The 18,914-nt window shown below is 41.9% G+C and overlaps 1 protein-coding gene across 1 annotated transcript in view; it reads right to left on the reverse strand.

The window, feature by feature from the left end:
• nck1b (NCK adaptor protein 1b) overlaps positions 1-6,747 on the reverse strand; it is a 137,351-nt gene extending 130,604 nt beyond the window's left edge. The window contains exon 1 of the mRNA XM_069703555.1: positions 6,736-6,747. The gene's annotated coding sequence lies outside the window, so the exon portion shown is untranslated. The remainder of the gene's footprint in view (positions 1-6,735) is intronic.
• Positions 6,748-18,914: the final 12,167 nt, after the last annotated feature.

Below are 18,914 nucleotides of genomic sequence, written 5' to 3' on the forward strand. Positions count from 1 at the left end.
GGTGAGGACTGAGTGGTGTATCCCGAGGGGCTATCGCATTTCAGAGCGAAAATAAGCCAACCGGGCTCTGGCAAGCAGCATCACTCATTGTAAAACCTTTCATTTGCAAAGGCCTCTGTAGCTGCAGGCTTGTTTCTTTTTCGGAGAAAGAACAGTCAAAGGAAATATGATTCTGGTAGCTCCTGGTGTTTTGGGGGGGAAAAAAAGAAAAAAGGATGAAAGCCAACCTGATTCTGCATGCAAGAAACAATAATAATAAAAAAAAATGGTATAAAAATTATATTTGAGAGGATTCTACAATCAATGCAGTAAACACCCAGTGGTTGAAAAAGTGCCCACTGCAACTTTAACTGTGTTCAAATCTATTTTTGGGTGTCATGTTTTTGTGGTCATGCATGTGACTCATTAAGTTCCAGCCACATCAACAAGCAATTAGTAATGCTTTGCTGTGTGTGGAGAATAAAAGGCCACTGTTGCTTGCGTCGATATAAAAGGCATCACTTCCTATAAATAGGCCCACCCGAGGACATGGGGATGACATAAGTACCTCAATCTACCACAGTGGTGCAGCTTGTTTCCCTTTTTAACTTCTCTCTATTTACACATGACCACATATGGGGAAAAGCACGTGCCGCTATGTGCCAATTTCATCCCAGTGCAAATACCCGGGACACCGTTATTACAGCTGAAGGTTGGGATGATGATGTCGCGCTACAATTTAGGGTTTGACGTCAAAAAGTAAAAGAGGATGCATGTTAGATAACAACCGGGAGATTTAATCATTCTTCATTAACACTTGGGCTCATTCACACCTGTTGGAATGACTTTTTCTGTTCTAATCAGAGTCCGCTGGGTGTCTCTTGATTGCTATGACTAATGCTTTCATCGTCACAGAAGCACCGCAGACTTTATGAATGTGTGCATGATTCCCTTTTCTAATTAGGTTGATAATAGTGAGGGGTTTTAGACAGGCTTCATTCACAAATGGCACACATTTCCTGGAGAGTATGACTCATATGAGCTCTACCAGAGGCGGAGGGAGAGAGAAGAGCACCTCATCATCCATCTTCCATTGTGAAGGTGATTTCATCCTGAGTCATAATATTAGTGCCATGACATGTTGAAGCTCATCCACAGATCATAAATCCAAATCTGCCTCCTCACTTGCCACTGCAAGTTTCAACTCCAAGATCAATTTAATCTCAGTTCTTCAATTTGAGACTTGGACTGCAACTGTGTTTTTAAGACTTCTATCGTATTCAAAATGTAGCTGCCTTGTCGCGCCAATGCATATTGCTTTTATAATAAATCTGGTGTACCTGTGCCTGTGATTCTTCAGGCCATTATGTCTATAGATAACAGTCATAGTGTTATCTATTTCCATATTGAAAGGTGGTATGATACAAGCATTTAAATTTTTACCAAACTTCCAGTTTAGCCAAACATATTTGGAAGCAATTACAAAGGCTGACATTGAAATTATTACCCACATTGTCGGTTATAAACGTGAGAATAGTATGCGCATACAGCAATATGAGCTGACTTCACTTCGAATCTGCGAGTCCATTACAAATTCTTTTTTATTTGTATTTGTTCAGAACTCCTCCTCTTCACACTCCTCCTCTCACAGGCAGACACTCTTATCTGTGTCTGAGACGAACCACGACAGCGACTGTTGCAGCGTCAGGATAAGAAACGACCTCAGTGTTACAGATATCACAATGGAGCAAACACGAAAAGAGAAGTGAAAGAGAACGAATGAGAGAGGGGGTGGTTGTGATTAATCAGCATAGCATAAATAATAAGCATTCTCAGAATTGAACTAATATTGTAAGCACATTCAACCTGTTGAGAGCTGATTGATTTCATGGTATAACTTAGCTCTTTAGTTTGCTTTCAGCTTCATAAGCCTCAACATATTTTTTTGTGCAAAATTGGGTAAATACGGACGTTGTTGCATCTCCGGTTCTTACTATTTGTGAGATGTGTTACATTTTTTGTTAATGGCCTGTGTTTGGTGATCACAGAATAGCGTTCGTGTCTTCACAATCTCTGATACTCCGTACTGGTAAATTAAACATTTTATTCAGGATACTAAGGAGAGAAACTTGGTTCACACACAGCAATGTTTTTTTCAAATGAAAAGGTTGAAGTCAAAGTGAAGTCACAGGTCACTGGTGTGAATCCGAGTTGCTTCTTTGATTCTGTATCACCGAACTGAAAGGATATCATGTGACTTGACAACTGACTTGATCTTTAACTGAAGCCAAGTCATGTGACTTTGGTCCTCTCGTACTTTTCTTTATCAGTATCATTATCTTGTATTTATAGTATGTCTCTGTAAGATGTTACGTAACTTTTGACTGACTAACTGAAGTCAAATCACAATAATCAGCGAGTAACAAATTGGGTTTCTGACTTTATTACCACAAATTCAAAGTATCTTATCTTCTCATTTACTTGTTTAAAAGAGTTGAAATTGGTGGATAGAAGCTGTGGGCGGACAAAGTGTGGTGCAGTTCTAAAGCTGTAGCATTTAATATGTGCGGGGGTTGAAAGGAAGAGAGAAATAAGGCTTGGGTCAAAAGGCAGTTTTAAAATGTTGAAACAGCAATCCAGGCTCACTGGATTCATTTAATAATTGGAAATTAATTACAAAGAAATTACAGGTCAAACAAAGTCTGCTGTTCAGTAAAAACTGCAAGAAATTAAAAGTCTTGAAACAGCATTGTCAGTGCATTAACAGGAGCCAATCACAGTTTTTAGTTTAAGACTTTCGCATTACTCACATAAAGGGAATTAATGCTGTATGACGGTCATGTCACATGCAGTGTTGAAAGTGTACATTTCAGTACGACTTTCATGGAGGAGGTTTTTCTCAGAGATCAAAACAGGAGCGCAGCGCTTTAACGTCGGCGGGGGGAAAATAATCCTGCTGTTCCTCCGTCGGGCCCCCAGTTCACAAGACTTTGGCCGTCTGCCCCATGACTTCCCTGAGTTCAGGTCGCCTAGCAACCAGCCCCCCCCCCCCCACACACACACACCCTCCCTCCCCTCCACCCGCTATTAAGAGTTTTCATGCATCACTATGTCTGTATTGATGTCGTGGTTGCCGTGGCAACCATATGACCAAGACACCATGACTCTTTGCCACTGTTAACGATCTATAAACCACAAACATGCAGCGGGGGAAATAGCACGCTGGATCACTTTCCTCCGTTCTGTAAAAGCCGCCTTTCCGTACTCGAGTACGACAGCAGCAACGTGACAGTTTTAGCTTGATAAAAAAAAAAAAAGCGATTACATATGGGTCTAACCGGTAGTGATGATAAGAACGCATGCCTGTAATATCTTTAAAACAGGGCTCGCCTCTGGACAGCAACGGTGCAGCTCTTATAGTAAATTCACTCTGAATGGCAACAAGATAATCCACCTCTGAAAAAAAAGCGAATGATTAATACCCTTGACATAAATCTACTGCAGATTGCAACTGCCAAAACCCAAGAATTGCGGTAATCTCAGCCAGTCATTGCCTCTAGCCGTGGGATAGCGCTTTATTTAGATTAGGTCGGAGTCAATGCAGGCTTCACTCCAAAGGGTATCATTCATTTAAAGTACACTAGAGGAGCTAGAAGAGTCATATTGTCTTCTTTTTTTTGTATCATTTATCTGACAATTACCATGAACCATCATATTAAAAGGCAAAAAGAGCTGTTTACTAATTAGAGAGACAATAAAAAATAAATCAATAAATAAACACAATAAAGATACAAGTAAAACCCCTTCACGTCCTGTCACCTCACTCAGGTCACGCTGTGCCTATAAGAGGTTATGACTTCTCACCTTGAACTTCTCCAAGGCAGCAGCTGCCCCTTTGAAAAGCACACATGCCAATAATCGCAGTCACAATGGAAGTGTGTTTTCCCTCTGAGACAGATGTGACAATAGCCAGCGAAAAATGCTGACAGTGTTCAATATCTACTGCAAAGCCAACGGTGTTGAGAAGAGAAAGCCTGCACACGCACAGATTATTTTGCGAGTTACGCCTTACTTTACGTTTTCTCATTAACTATTCATAGTTTTTTCCCGTTCCAACAATTTATGTCTGACAACCAGAAATTAGATTATCAGTGTGATATGTCTGGAATTTGTCAGAGACAGATCAGTGGCTGATCTTTAGTGTAAAAATCGAAATAGGAAGGATGCCTGGAATAAACCCTTTTGTTGAAGCCTCTTGCTAATGAGCTAACCACTGTATTCTGCTGATAATAATCTGTATAAATCAGAGACTTTTGTTGGGTTCCCTAGAGGGAGTGAAATACTGATGGTGAGGACTGTTATGCGATAATCTGTCTCGATCTCTTCCCTCGACAAAGATAATCCGTCTAGTTCACTGTGTACTGTGCCTGTTCGCCTGGGAGCCTCGGTCTGCAGGCCGGCGGTGGCACTCTGGAGCAAAGCTGCAGGGAAGTAGATAAAGGACAGGGAGGCATCGGTGCTCACTGCGTCTGGCGGTGTCAAGGGCGATCTGCCGAGTGGGAAGAACGCCCAGAATATGTGTACAGATAGATAACAATCTCAGGGATCTTTTCCCCACATGGTAAGCAGGATATGAGATTGACAGGGTGTGTGTCTCTACAGGTGACATGAGGCATTGTTTCAGAGCAGAGGATTAATTGGATCTGGATGTGCTATTAATGCTGCACGTAGAGGTTCAACCTAAAGACTGCAGCACTCGGCTGCCAAGTCATGGCATGGCAGGTTGCCAAAGTCTGTCCAAGAGCAGCATGTGGACTCTGGAGCAGTAAAATGAGTTGTCAGTTAATCAATAAACAGAGAATTAACTAAGAACATTTTGATTTATTCAATAACTACATTTGTGTTCATAAACTAGATTGTTGGTTTCATGTTGCTTTTACATTATGTCTTTATGCATTTAATATTTTATGCAAAGTACTTTGAACTAACTTGTTGTTGAAATGTGATACACAAATAAGCTTGATAACTTTTGGATATTCATCACCATGGGGTTAAAAATGTGAAGTGAGACATGAAGGAACAACAATCAAACAAGACTGTTACTTCAATAGCGGATACTTCAGTCAAATATATATATATATATTTTAAATCACCAGGTTTATCTGGTTTAATCAATGTAACAGGAGTGTTGAGTGTTTAATACATATTTTTCATTTTCATAGTAAGAACTGGGAATGCGTGAAAAGACACATTTATGTCCAGTTAATTCATCCTATTTGGGCTTAACTTTAATTCAACATGAAGCATAAAAGAAAAAGTCTGAGACCTCTGGACAGTTATAAAGCTAAATACCAAAGCTCTGCTTTTATCTTTTAAACTTGACTAATTGTAATGATTATTATTGAGTAAGTGATTTATATCACTTTGAATTTGAATACCTTTATGTAATTTAGTCAATTAAACCCGGGGATTGTCAGAAAACCTCTTTAATAGGTCAAGTCCTGACAACTACAGAACATTGTTTTTAATTTGTTGATATTTCCTGGTCTATGTCACAGTTTTGATCAGTTTATGCTGCATTTAACTCATGTAGTGATATTATTTATAAATAATGATCAGTAATTATATAATAATGAATTGATAATTAACTGATAATAATGAATAATTTGATCAATAGTTAAAAACTAGGTTTCTGTACAAAAACAAACAAACAAACGGTCCTCCCAATAACCCCTAATTTATTTAATGTATCTTTCAAAATCCCTGTTATGAAACTACGATGTGCAGCTTTGTGTTACGTCCTGAACATGGCTGGCTTCCCGACCGTCAGTTTATCTGAGGCTGGGCCGCTTACAGAGGCAGCATGGGAGTCTGGCACAGGCACAACGCTGTGAGCTGAAACTGTGACCGTGACGTCATGTGGGTGGCCGTTCCTATGTAGTCAGCACTTTTTACCCTTCCTCCTCCTCCTCCTCCTCCTCCTCCTCTTTCTTTGCCTTACAGCTGCACATCACACACTGACCTCTGGCCATCCTCCGTGGGGCCCGGGGGGGGAGCACCACCAGGAACCGTGCACACAGGTCAGGGGACACATGTACAAAAGCGAAGGGGGGAATAGGAGCTAAATCCTTTGGTGTGGTGGGTGGGGGTGGGGGGGGGGGGTGCCGAGGTCAGTTAACCTCCACCGAACTGCAGACTGACTGATCAGAGAGCACCAATGATACACGCTCGATGTTAGTCTGGATGTCTGTGTGACAGACAGAGTGACAGACAAAGCAGTGGGAAAGAGAGCGGCGGCGGCAACAGCGTCTGTCTCACATGCTCCCCCATGTGAGAGTGAGCTGAGCAAGAACGGGAGCCGCTTTATGTAAGTGTCTCCCAGCATCCTGTGGGACTGCTGGGCGGCCTCACATGTTTGTGTTGTGGCCATCCCACATGGGTGGACGGGGAGGGATCAGCTGGACCGGGCCACAGGATGCCTCGTCTCAAAACCACTTATCATCTCTCTCCCTGCATCTGAGCGCATTTCCTGGTGTGTTTGTGTGTCCGTTGTCTGTCTGTCTGTCTGTCTGTCTGTCTGTCTGTCTGTCTCTTGTCTATCCCTCAAATCATCATGCGCCCTATTCCTTTTTCAATTTGTGCTGCTGCTCCCTGGTTCAACTCAGGCTGTGAGGGCTCGCAGCTGGGACGGGGAGGAACAGGCGGAGGCAAAGAGAGGGAGGGGTGAGGGAAGGTGGGAAGAGGAGCAGGATAAACTCTTCTTCCTTTCAGAGCCCAAAAGACAAACAGTGGCTGAATTATCCTCCATCACACACAGAACATGCAGCTCAGTGTTGTATAGTAAAAGACACCACTTACAGTACTGCCTATTAAAAAAAACAAAAAAACAATTCATCAATTCAGATCCTAAAAATAACACTTAGCACACAACACCAACCACATATATGCACAGACACACCACACATGCAGCTCTGCAGCTCTGCAGTCCCCCCACCTCCCCCCACCTCCCCTTTCCTTCTCTCAGGGCAGCTGGCAAAACACAAAGGAGAGAAGTGTGCAACTAGTGCGATAAAGCTGGGAACATCTTGCTATTCAGGCGTCAGCATAATAATCTGGAGGCACAATTAAGGAAAAAAAAATAATTCCCTAAGCCACAAGAACAAGTGCTCAGTGCTGCAGCAGCGTTCAGGAGCGCCTCAGTCCAGCTGCGGCTGTCTTTAGGACACAGGGGGGGGGAAAAAAATAAAAAGGACAACAGTGCTTTTCTGTTCCCCACTTTTGGTAATGCAAATGATCAGACAGTGACATACAGAGTGACTACAAAGCGTGTGTGTTTTAACCTTAGATGTGCTGCCATGATACCATTAGGGAGGTCTAATTTATCAGCGTGCGTAAACATTGGTCGCTTTGTCTAAAACTCCCTAAAGCTTAAATTCCTCTGCAGCTACTGCACACAGTGGGATATTCCTATAAAAGCAATTGTTAAAAGGTGTTTTAAAACTTTATGGCTTCATAAAATAGAACAAAGAGACCTTATTCAAACCGTTGATTAAAAAAAAGTTTGTCTAAATCTTCAAAAAAAACCACAACTCTTGCAAAATTAATAGCCCTGAAAAGCCGAAAGTTTGGAGGTTTTTCCCTGCAGGTTTTTTTTTTTTTTTTTTTTTTTAAAGACCCAGAGAGATTCCTCGCCCTGAAACCTCCTCTCTGTTCTCACAATCCCCCAGGGAGGCTGGTGCAAAGTCTGCCACTGTCTGGCTGTTCCCATGGCAACCACCAGGTGAGCAGACAGGCTTGGAAAGCACTGCGAAGAACATGTGACTCGCTCCACATGCTCAGGCAGCACACACTCTCAGATAACAGGAGACAAACTCCCTGCTTTATTCAAACTTGCAAGTACACATTGTAGTCACAAAAAGGCAATGTTTGGTCAGCCTGGGAGCCGACATGCAGACGACCAGTCTGCCAGCCCGTCTGTTTACCACTCTCTGTCTGTCTCCTTGTGTGACACACACACACACACACACACACACACACACACACACACACACACACACACACACACACACACACACACACACACACACACACGCGCAAGTCAATACACACACTGTATTGTGGAGTTCAGAAGAAGAGGAGCATGCTGCCCTTGAGCGGGGCAACTGAGATGTGTCATAACCACTGAACATCAAGTCCAGTTTTGCTACTGCCGCAAAGGGCGAAGGAGATGGTGAAGCAGCAGGGGGAGTTGAGCATGGAAAAGCCACATGAAGGACTGGGGAGAGGAGAGGTGAGAAAAACAATAAACTCCAAAAACAAGAAAACTGAACTCTTGAGAAAAAAAAAAAAAAAAGACTAAACAAAAGTTATCTGACTGTGTGTCCACGTATGTTGACCAAACGTAAAAACGAGACTGGAGTTTGCACCTATGACAGATGATCTATGAGGCACAGCAGTGCTTAAATGTCTGAACGCTATGCAGCGTGCTGATGTTCTACCGTGGTGACCATTACAGCCTCATCGTGAACACCAGATGTTAGTATGCTAACATTTGCTAATTAGCCCAAAACACAAAGTGCAGCTGAAGCTGATGGTAATGTCAATTTTTTTTTTTTTTTTTTTTTTTACGAACAAATCAAAGTCTTCAGATCAAGAGATTATGAATGTTTGTATAAAATTTTAATGCCAATCCATTTGACATCCGTAAAGACAAATCACTAAAATCCCCAAATACCAACCTGCAGGTGCAGGAAAGTCAGTGGATCACCACAGTCAGGTAACTTTATCCCCTGAGGTCCATAAATGTCTGTGCAATATTCAATCTTAGTTCAGTCCAACAGACACTGACCGACCAACCATCCAGTGCTGTGACTCGGGTTAAAGCTGTGAAAAATGGGCATTTCTGGAAGAGTTTGGAAAAAAATAAGGACAAACAGAGACAAACTTTGCAGAAAGACAGAAATGAGCCATGATAACTTGGGTTAGACAGACACTGTTGCACTTCGGCCAAATGAAGACTGGGTGCAGTTCCTGGAATGGGACACGATACTCCACTGTTTATTATTGACTGTTTATCACCAAGATACTGCCTGTGAGTAATTTGTAGTCTTCTGTGTTTCCTCCTGTTGTACGTGACCCACGCTGATGGATTACTTGCATACAGCGACAGGGTTTCAGACTCTGGTTCATATCCAACAACACAAACTATCATCAGACTATAAAGCTGCACGCTGCCAAGACACGATAAACTGCATGTACTGCCTGGCAGCCACGTGTGATTAGGATGGACATGTTTTGGAATAGAAAGATTTCTAATTAGCCAAATCAAATTGTTTGGTTGGGACACAGCAGTAAGCCCGTCATAAGCACCTCTTATTAAAATGTCACTGGTGATGAATGAGGCTAAATCGGCCCCGTGCAGGTCCCCACTGTAGATCTGAAGAGAGAAGGCAATACTGTACCTCTCCTCGGTCCTCGTGTCTTAGCTCCGCTTTGGATTTGCATAATCAGAGAGGTGACAGAGGCCAATATGAACCCACGTTGCTTTTCATTATTCATCTTTCCCTGCCTCCATCTATGTGTCCAAATTCTCAGGATGACACAGGACGCCTATGCCAAACGAAGGTCAGTCCAGAGAGCTGACCTGCCTGTGACGCTCTACTATTCCACTCTCATGCTGCTGGTGTGCGAGTCATCTTTTATTCATGTCTGCTTAAAACCTAAATTTGGACTTCATTAAAAGCATGACCACATATACAGGGGCAGGAACACACACATTCCTGAGATCATCGCCGTTTCAACATGTGCATATCCTCACCACGGTTGCATGTATGTGTGTGTATGCGTGCGTGTGTCTATAAATACACTGGAAAATGACACAGAAGCCAGCATAAGTGCACACCTGCATGAATGTTACATTATATGTGCTTTTGCTTTAACGGTCACATGTGTCTCTTTTATCTGTACACTTCACAACAGCATTTCCCTCCCATAACCGCCACCGGCGTTCTATTAAAAACTCTGTCCCCCGCCATGGCCAAGTTGTGCTCTTGGCCCCTGGGCTTTGCCGCTCCTTTCTGCCGAGGCGATTTCTGTGGAACACGACTCCAGAATAGGCTGGATCGTGTTGCCGTGGATTCCGCCTGTCCGCCTGCAGGGTCTATAAATAGTGCCTGTCAGATATTTTCACTCCTGTGCTGAGCGCACTCAGCGGCAGAGCAGTGTATTAATATCCACGGTGACCAGAGTCGTGCCTCGGGAGAGAGAGTATGGTGCGAGCGGATGTGTGTGTGTGTGTGTGTGTGTGTGTGTGTGTGTGTGTGTGTGTGTGTGGGGAGAGACAGACGAGAGGTGGAGGGACATACAGCCAAAGCTCAGCAGGACTACACACAACCAGCAGGCTGTCATCTTTCCTCCAACCTCCCTCTGCAAACTGAAGTTCCAAAAATGACGTCTTTATGTCTCACTCTCTGACATCTCTCTACAGTGCACACCCACGCACACAGGCGCGCGCGCACACACACACACACACACACACACACACACACACACACACACACACACACACACACACACACACACACACACACACACACACACACACACACACACACACACTTAATTTCAGCTTCAAGAGGACATGATCTGAGCCATATTACCTTTTCACCCGGATTATTTTGTGCTGTAACTCTAAACAATGACACTATTACGCAATCAGGTGCGATAAACCGAGCGAGTGGGGAAGGCCTATAATTCATCATAGGTGTAAACAACAGGTCATAGACTGGATTGTAAAGCATATGAATTACATTCCAGAAAGCTTATATCTCTGGTGCACGTTGATAATTAGCCCTGAGAATCTGCAGATGAACCCTCGGATCTTCATCCGTGTGAAATCAGGAGAACAACCAAAAGGGGTTAAGCAGAGGCGACCGAGTATTAGAGCCGGCACACCGAGTATAAATGCAATAATCCAAGATCAAATGAATTGATTAATATGTAAAGAGGATTTTTAGCACTTCACGCAGTACACACACACACACAGATACAATACAGTCTGTTTTCTGTCTGAATGTCTGTTCAAGCTGCAGTAATTAATCATTTCTGTACCGGTCATGTGCTCCCCAGCCTTCACAACTCTCTCTCACACACACACACACACACACACACACACACACACACACACACACACACACACACACACACACACACACACACACACACACACACACACACACACACAGATCCAGTGATTGCCTTGTGTAACAGGGGGAGGATTCTGCATGTGCCGTTGCAAAGCGTCACATGTGCGACAGAACAACCTGAGGTCAAATACGGGAGAACATATGACAGAAAATGCAGCTCCGTGCCAACATCTGTACATATTTTAGAAAAATAAAGACATTTATTTTTTATTTAGAATTTAGTGAGTTTACATGCAAGCACTCTCTTATCCTCACAGTCATACATTACAATTTCCACAGTCATGAAGAAGATTCACCAACAATGCATATCAAAGGAGAATAAATGCTGCAATAGTGCAACGAAATTCAACATGATTGCATCATGTGTCTACAGTAGCATCTTGCCCTTGAATGAGAAAGGACTGTGTGCTGGGAGGCTGCAGGACAGTGCCTCAAGTGGCAGGGGTTGGTATAACCAAAACAGATCCAAATGACTACTGCAATCCAGCCACAGGGCTGAAACAACACCTTTTACTGTAATACAAGAGAGTATAAAGCCTAAAATATAATTTTCTGATTCCTTTAATGTTCAATTTGATAAAAGGTGGGGATTCAGCTCTGTAGATATATATGAGGGTGTAGTTTGTGGTGGTCACAGATTAAACTGCATGATCTCCAGGAGGTGGTCCTGTTATTTTTTTATCCAATCCAGCATTTGGGTGTAAAAGCTGAGAATATTATTGTACTGTGTTTATACTCATACGCAGTTGCACAATGCTTGCAAAAAATAAAATGTCTGCAGCAAAGGCCAAGATATCCTGATTTTCAATCCCCATGATACCATCTTTATCCAACCCCAAACGGGAGTATTTTCTCAAATGCTAAAAGGCTGCCTGTAGAGCAACAGAAGACGTGAACTGTTTTCACAGGCCGTGGAGAGTAAACTCATGTGGATCAGTGAGTTTTTCCTTTCAATAACTCTTCAACGTCTTTGTCTGCATTGAAAATGAGAGATAAGAGATACAGATAAAGGTCACGGCATGTAAAGAAAAAGTATAAAGCTATCATCACAAAGTCCCCATTGAATATTTTTCAAAATGCAGATTACAAAAGATTCTCTCGAGCTATGAAATATCAATATCGTGGCTTCTCTCAGATACATTTTTGCAGATTGGTGCCTCAATGATAGTATTGCAGTACAAAGTGTCACAGGCAGAGATAAGAGATTACAGTTGGCCTCCGTTTCACTTTGTTCTGTCTACGCAGGACATTCCAGGAGCTGCGCTGTGTGACGCTGGGTGACGTCTCACACACAGGATCACATTTCAAAAGGCAGCTCTGCTGGCCTGCAGTCAAACCACAGAACTCGTTCCCGGTGCAGCTGAATACTCACAAACATTAACTAACTTTAGAATGGGCCTTTTAGATAAAAGCGAGCGTACACACAGAAGCGATTCACTTCTCAGAAAACCGGAAGGAAACTCAACAGATACACCCTGTTTTTCCTTCTTAAGTGTTGAATGTGACTATGCTGCAGTATTAAGTGCTTATGTCTCATCTTTTTCTCCCGCCTCATAAATGTACTCTAATATCCTCTTTTACTTCACTTCTTTCCCTTTATGCACACGTCCCGTTTCCTCTTCCTCATCCTCATCCTCCTTCACAGTGCCCAGCCTCGACTGGCGCCACAGGAGGGTCATCTGGGGTTCCACAGCAGAGGGGAATGCGTAGAAACAACTATCGTATATTTTCACAGAACGAAACCATGAATGAATCACACACAAAGCACAAAATACTCCGACCAAGCAGAAGCCAAGCAGCACCAACCAAGAAATTCTCATGAAACACTTTTAGGATTCATTGTTGCTCATATGCTACCAATTATCCAAATGCATACAAAGGCTAGTTTAACTCTGTGATCATTATCTCCTGGCAACCCTAAATCCACTGGTGACAGAGTCTGCCTGTGGTTCGGCTGGTGTATCCTTAGAGAGCAGCAGAGAGTGCCCTGATGCAGTGCTGCTGTGTGCTGACACAAGACGAACAAAGGTGAAGCTGTGAGTACAAACTGTGCACACAGACTGGAAACCTGATATTCCAGCTCTCGGACACGGACTAAATTCGACACGGGGAGGGAGAGTGTGTGCTTGTGCGTGATATCAACAGCAGTGTGCAGTACATCTGCACCACAATTAATCATCCTCGAGCAAACTGTGTCAGCGCAGAGTTTAACCTGCTTCCTCATGCACTGCAGCTCCATGAGACCTGAACAGCAAAATGTAACAAAGAAGAATATTGAAATATATGTAAATTACTCAAATACATCAAATATATTGCATGTACTCACAAAGATATCCCTCACGATTAAAAAGCTGCCTTTACTTTGGTTAATCAGGCGAGGGAAGATAAATACTTGGAGTTTCATTGACTGATTAATACTGTCACTTTCTTTGACTGTTGAACAAGAGCTGTGTTTGTGACCATGTACAGTTCAGTGCAGTGCCTCCGCAGGCCGTCCCTGACCCAGCATTGTTATGTGAAACCCTGGGCACCATGCTCCAATGCTCAGCTATGCCGTCACCCCCTTGAGGCATGTAGCAAGCACAGCCCTTTGAGTGGCCAGCCAGCGGCTGCTCTCCCTAAGCTTTGCAAAGAAGCTTAGAGCTCCGGCCTCCTCCACGGTGGTCACACGTGTGAAACATACACTCTCACTGACACACAAACACATGCAGGCAGGAGGGCTCGCCACTGCCCGTGCATGGCCACAATGAGAGAGGCGGGGCCTGCGCAGATTCTCAGGGACAAAAAAAGGGGATGGATTAGGCAATAGTCACTCCCACTCAGCTGTACTGAAACACGTTTTCTCACAAACACAACACACTGCTCACACACACACCTGCACAAAAAACATGCAGGACACAGAGAATACAATGTACTGCTCCACTACTCATGTTCTCCTTTGGAGAGAGTGGAGCGGACTGTTCCAACAAATCATAGCCATGTGTTGGGAGAAGCTTACAGTGTGTTCCCGAACTTTTTTACTACTGGAAAGAATACGCTTTCCTGATGACACATAGATTCCCACTTAGAGCCTTCCATCAGGCACTGAGCACAAATCATCTAAGAAATATTTTGGTAAAACTCAGTTTTAGTTTAGTTCTGTTTCCTTCACTGTTCTCTAAAACATGATGCAGCCTGCGTGAGCTACTGCACCTAATTGCCATAGTGGGAAAAAACAAAACAGCCAACCACAAATCTAGTTTCTCTGACAACAGAATAAAAGCATGTTTATCTTGCATTATTTCTCTGTGGAAAAATAAATGTTATCAGTAATTGTGTTGACTCATGCTATCTGAATTTAAGCTTTTCATAGTTTTTTTCTTATCCCCAATAAGAGTCAATTATATGACTAAAATCAAAATGTAAACTCAGCAAACACAGAGCAGTATTGAGGCTCCTTCTTGCATTATGTGTCCTATGTGATTTTCTTTAAAGTTTTGGCTTCTTTCTGGTTCTCTCTTTTTGACTTGTGACTCAGCTAAAGGATAAATATATACATCTTTATCTTGCTCTTCATTCTTCCTCCTCTTGTTCCTCTTCCTCCTCCTCACTTTTCTTTGCAAAAAGAAGATTGAAGAACTAGCCGGTCAGCAGAGAGAGTCACAAACATCCTCAAATCTGGGTTCAAAACATTTGAATCTGTGTTCACTAAGGCATAAAGGAAACTCCTGTCTATGCTGCTAACACAGATATGAATAAGTTCTTGAAATCAATATCATAACCATCATCCCTACAATAACCACCACTGTTGCCACAGACAATAGCCTTTTTATGGCTTTTGACACAAACTCTTATCTAGCTTACGTGCAAGGCTGAAACACGTTACTCACTTCATAATGATTTTCATGTCTTACTTGATGCCTCTGCAGTGATTCAGTCCAATTTTCATTCATCTATATTCACAAAAAACTGTGACAGGAAACAGATTTGTAAACTTATTCCTATATTTTTGTGCAGATAAAGAACTTCTCGAAAGCAAAACAGTTTTAAAGTAATTCATTGTGTGCATATAGACTAATTCACAAGTTGGCAGCACTACAGATTATAGCGTATTTGATTTATAATATCATCTGCTCTCTGCGTGTGCTTCTGTTTTGGATTCAGACATTGAACATTTGCTCTTACGTCAAACACGTCACGCAGAACAGACGAACGCACAGGAACGTATTTTGAGACAGAGCTGATGTCTTCAAGGTCGTTGGAAAATCTGCACTGGAGCTCATTTTAAGTGTCACTACTTCAATTTCTATTTGAAATGTTGAAATATGCTTTAGCATTTATGTAATTATGTATGTTTGATATTCTGAAGGAAATAGCAATAATAAATCCTTTTTCTTTTGGACTGTGAGCCTGATACTTATTTTCTAAAATGTAAAAACTATCAAACAGTATTAAATTATTCAAGAAATAGTTAGAGCTCATTGTGAGGAAGATAAAGTACATCTCTTTCTAGTTGTGTGCTTTCGCCTCTTCAAGGGTGGTCTGATTCTAAAATGAAAACTGAGATCTGAACTACAGATGGGACATTTCTAACTAATTGGGCTTCCTCTTGGCATCAAAGCAAGCTGGCCAAGAAATGACTGATTAATAAAATATTCCAAGATGTGCCAAAAAACGACTTGAAGAATGTGTGATCAAACTAAAAAGCAAAACTGGTTAACAGAAGCCTATTGTTGAGAATATTTAATAGTAATAGTATCAAATTATTAAATAATTATGTTAATATATTGATTAAAATAAAATATGTTATTTTGCACATGAATGAAAAGCCAGTCTGTTGTTCTCAAAAGCCTCTGAATGAACAGCACCTAAATTACCTCAATTACATCTTGGGCAGTTTCACTAGTAACAACAGCATGAATCACACACACCACTGCTGAATCACACACACTCTCCATGCTCCCTGTGTCACGATGCATGCAGACAAACTCATGACTGCTGTGTGTGTGTGTGTGTGTGTGTGTGTGTGTGTGTGTGTGTGTGTGTGTGTGTGTGTGTGTGTGTGTGTGTGTGTGTGTGTGTGTGTGTGTGTGTGTGTGTGTGTGTGTGTGTGTGTCTGTCACTTACATCCAACAGGCCATCCAACCAGCATCACAGGCTCTGTAAAGCACCGAACACACACCCCCTGTGTGCTCTTCTGTAACGCAGGCAGAGTTTCTGTATAAATTAGAAATATAAGAAAGACAATGTGACTGCAGCGTGGTGAAGCAAGGATGTGATGCGAACATTTCTCTGAGACATTACGACACAGATTAGTCTTGCATATAAATTAATTTCACCGTCTGTGATAAAATATGTATGCATCAGTGGACAAACTTTATCAAGCAGCACAGACCTTATCTTCCTCAACTATCTGGTCTCTGTTCTTGCTGCTGTACGTTCTGGGTTATTTTGGTGCACTGAAATAACCCAGTTTGGCCTTGAATAGCCCCAGTGTAATGTTCCCACATAACCCGAAAGCGGTTGCAAAAATACGCTGTGTTTTAATGGTCTTTACTGCCCCCTGCTGGACTATACATTGATATTATGCAAAAAAAAATAATGGTTATCCCTTCTCCCAGCTGTCTTTACACACTGAGAAAGGGCATGTTCACGCAGAAGGCCCATTCAGAAAAAGTAAGGAAGAGCCATGTGTCCATTACTGTATTCCTCTTTGCAGCCTTTTATCAGTCATGGAGTGTAATCTGCGGGGATTTCAGTCTCCCTCTAACCAACCACAGATCCTTATAAACAGCTGGCTGGCGTAAGCAAGTGTTAAAAACGCAGACAAGGCCAGTAAACTTCCCCTAATAACACTGCACAGTGCGCAGTCAGAGGCGGCGCATTGCATATTCCCTTTCATCTCCCCAATGCCTCTGAGACGGAGACAGGAGTGGGTTTAGAAGGGAGGGAAGAGGGTTGTAGTCAGAGGAGGGGCAGAGGAGGGGGAGACAGCCAGGCTGAATCTCTCATTTTTTTTGCCCGGGGGGTGTGTGTGTGTGCTGCTGCTGTTGCTCTCTTTGTCTGAAGACTGATTAACAGAAACACAGACCAAAGAGAGTGAATATGAATTGTGTGCACCGACAAAAGCTTCAAACATCTACTGCATTTTTCAATTTGTGAAATGGAGGGAAACCCAAAATAACAAACAATACACAGATGCGTTCAGATTTAATCCAAACACCACAATGTAAAAATATTCTTTTACAAGACCAACATTTGAGATTTCACTTAAACAAAAGTTTGGATGTGTCTACAGTTAAATGAGCAAGTAAAATGACTCATTATGCAGAAAGGCTACTTTAAATGTTAGTGCTGTTATCGCTTCATTTGGTTGTGGAAGCATTAGCTCTATAATGTTTTTTATATTGTATGATCTTATCATATGCTTGAAAGTAAAATCTTAATATCTTAAAATCACAACTAGCTATTGGTAACTTGTAACTATTGCCATTATTTAAAGGGGACAAAACATGTTCAATCTAAAAATTTAGTGTAGTGAAAATATGATGTTTCCCATTAAGAAATTACTTTGAAATGTACCACCAAATAATAAACTGGTAATAAATGGACATTTTCAGGTTGTTCCACTGCCCCCGTGTGGCCCAAAACAATCAATAACTGAAATGCAGCTTTAAGCAGAGGAGTTAACCTATATGGATTTAATGCAGTAAAGATATCTCACTGCAAGATGGCACACTTATTGAAATTGCCTATTATTTCACATAAACTGTAATCTCTGCTTTACATTGTGGTTGGGTGCAGAAAATATGGCGCTGGTATGAGCCTCTGGAGGCTTCATCCACTGGTAATATCATTTTTTTTCACCTAACATGAACTGTGTTTCATAATATAATAAATGAGAAAGCTGCATTCAGGCGGTGCCGTTTTCCTGCAACATGTGTGAGATTGTGAGGAACCAGATCTTCCTTCTGCTCTCTTTTGACCTTTTGGGGTCAGGAGTGCTTGGAATTCCTGGGTGGAGACGAACTTCCTCAACACTTTTTCCGTCCTACAGCCGTCTACGACCACAAAAAGCTGTAAAGTTATTTGAAATCTAAATGAAAAGTTTACAGCTCTTCAAGCATCACTAAAAAAAATAATAACTCTGTTGGTGTTTCCAGGTTATTTTGAATAGAACTTCCAAATTAGTGACAATTTTCAACTTCAGTTTTTTCCAGTAAAATGTGCCAGATTTACTTTTTGTTTCTGGCAGCAATGATTTATCAGTAAAGTGATGAACAAATACCTATCAACAGCACAAAAGTCAAATTGATGGTGCTGTTGTAAACAGGCTGAATAACTACAGGGTCTGTAAGGCTGCAAGGATAAGCGACATTAATCATATAAACCTTTTCCAGGTTCCTATTGATTCCTTTTTTATTTTCAAAATGCACCTAAACATGCACGCTGTTCTGTCTTCAACAAGCACGATGGTTGACATTTAAAGTAAATGGGTCATATGGGAACTTTGGAAGACGCAGAAGCATTACGACCTCATGCATGATGCATCTTTTCTATCAACTTTGTTTGTACCGTTAAAATGCTTTTGTGATTTATCTTATTTCTTAAGTTGAAACCTTGGACCATGGTTGATTTTTTTATTTTGGTTTGTTTAGTAATAATCCAGTTACATATGGCTATTAAGAAAGGTTTCTGAGTTAGGAAGGCACCTTTCCCTAAAATAACTTCAGGAAATACCATATTGGAAAC

This window comes from Brachyistius frenatus, unplaced genomic scaffold (genome assembly GCF_029030835.1).
Source record: "Brachyistius frenatus isolate BFR_SWC_R1_liver_20210118 unplaced genomic scaffold, ASM2903083v1 Contig_47, whole genome shotgun sequence".
In the NCBI taxonomy this organism is placed as follows: domain Eukaryota; kingdom Metazoa; phylum Chordata; class Actinopteri; family Embiotocidae; genus Brachyistius; species Brachyistius frenatus.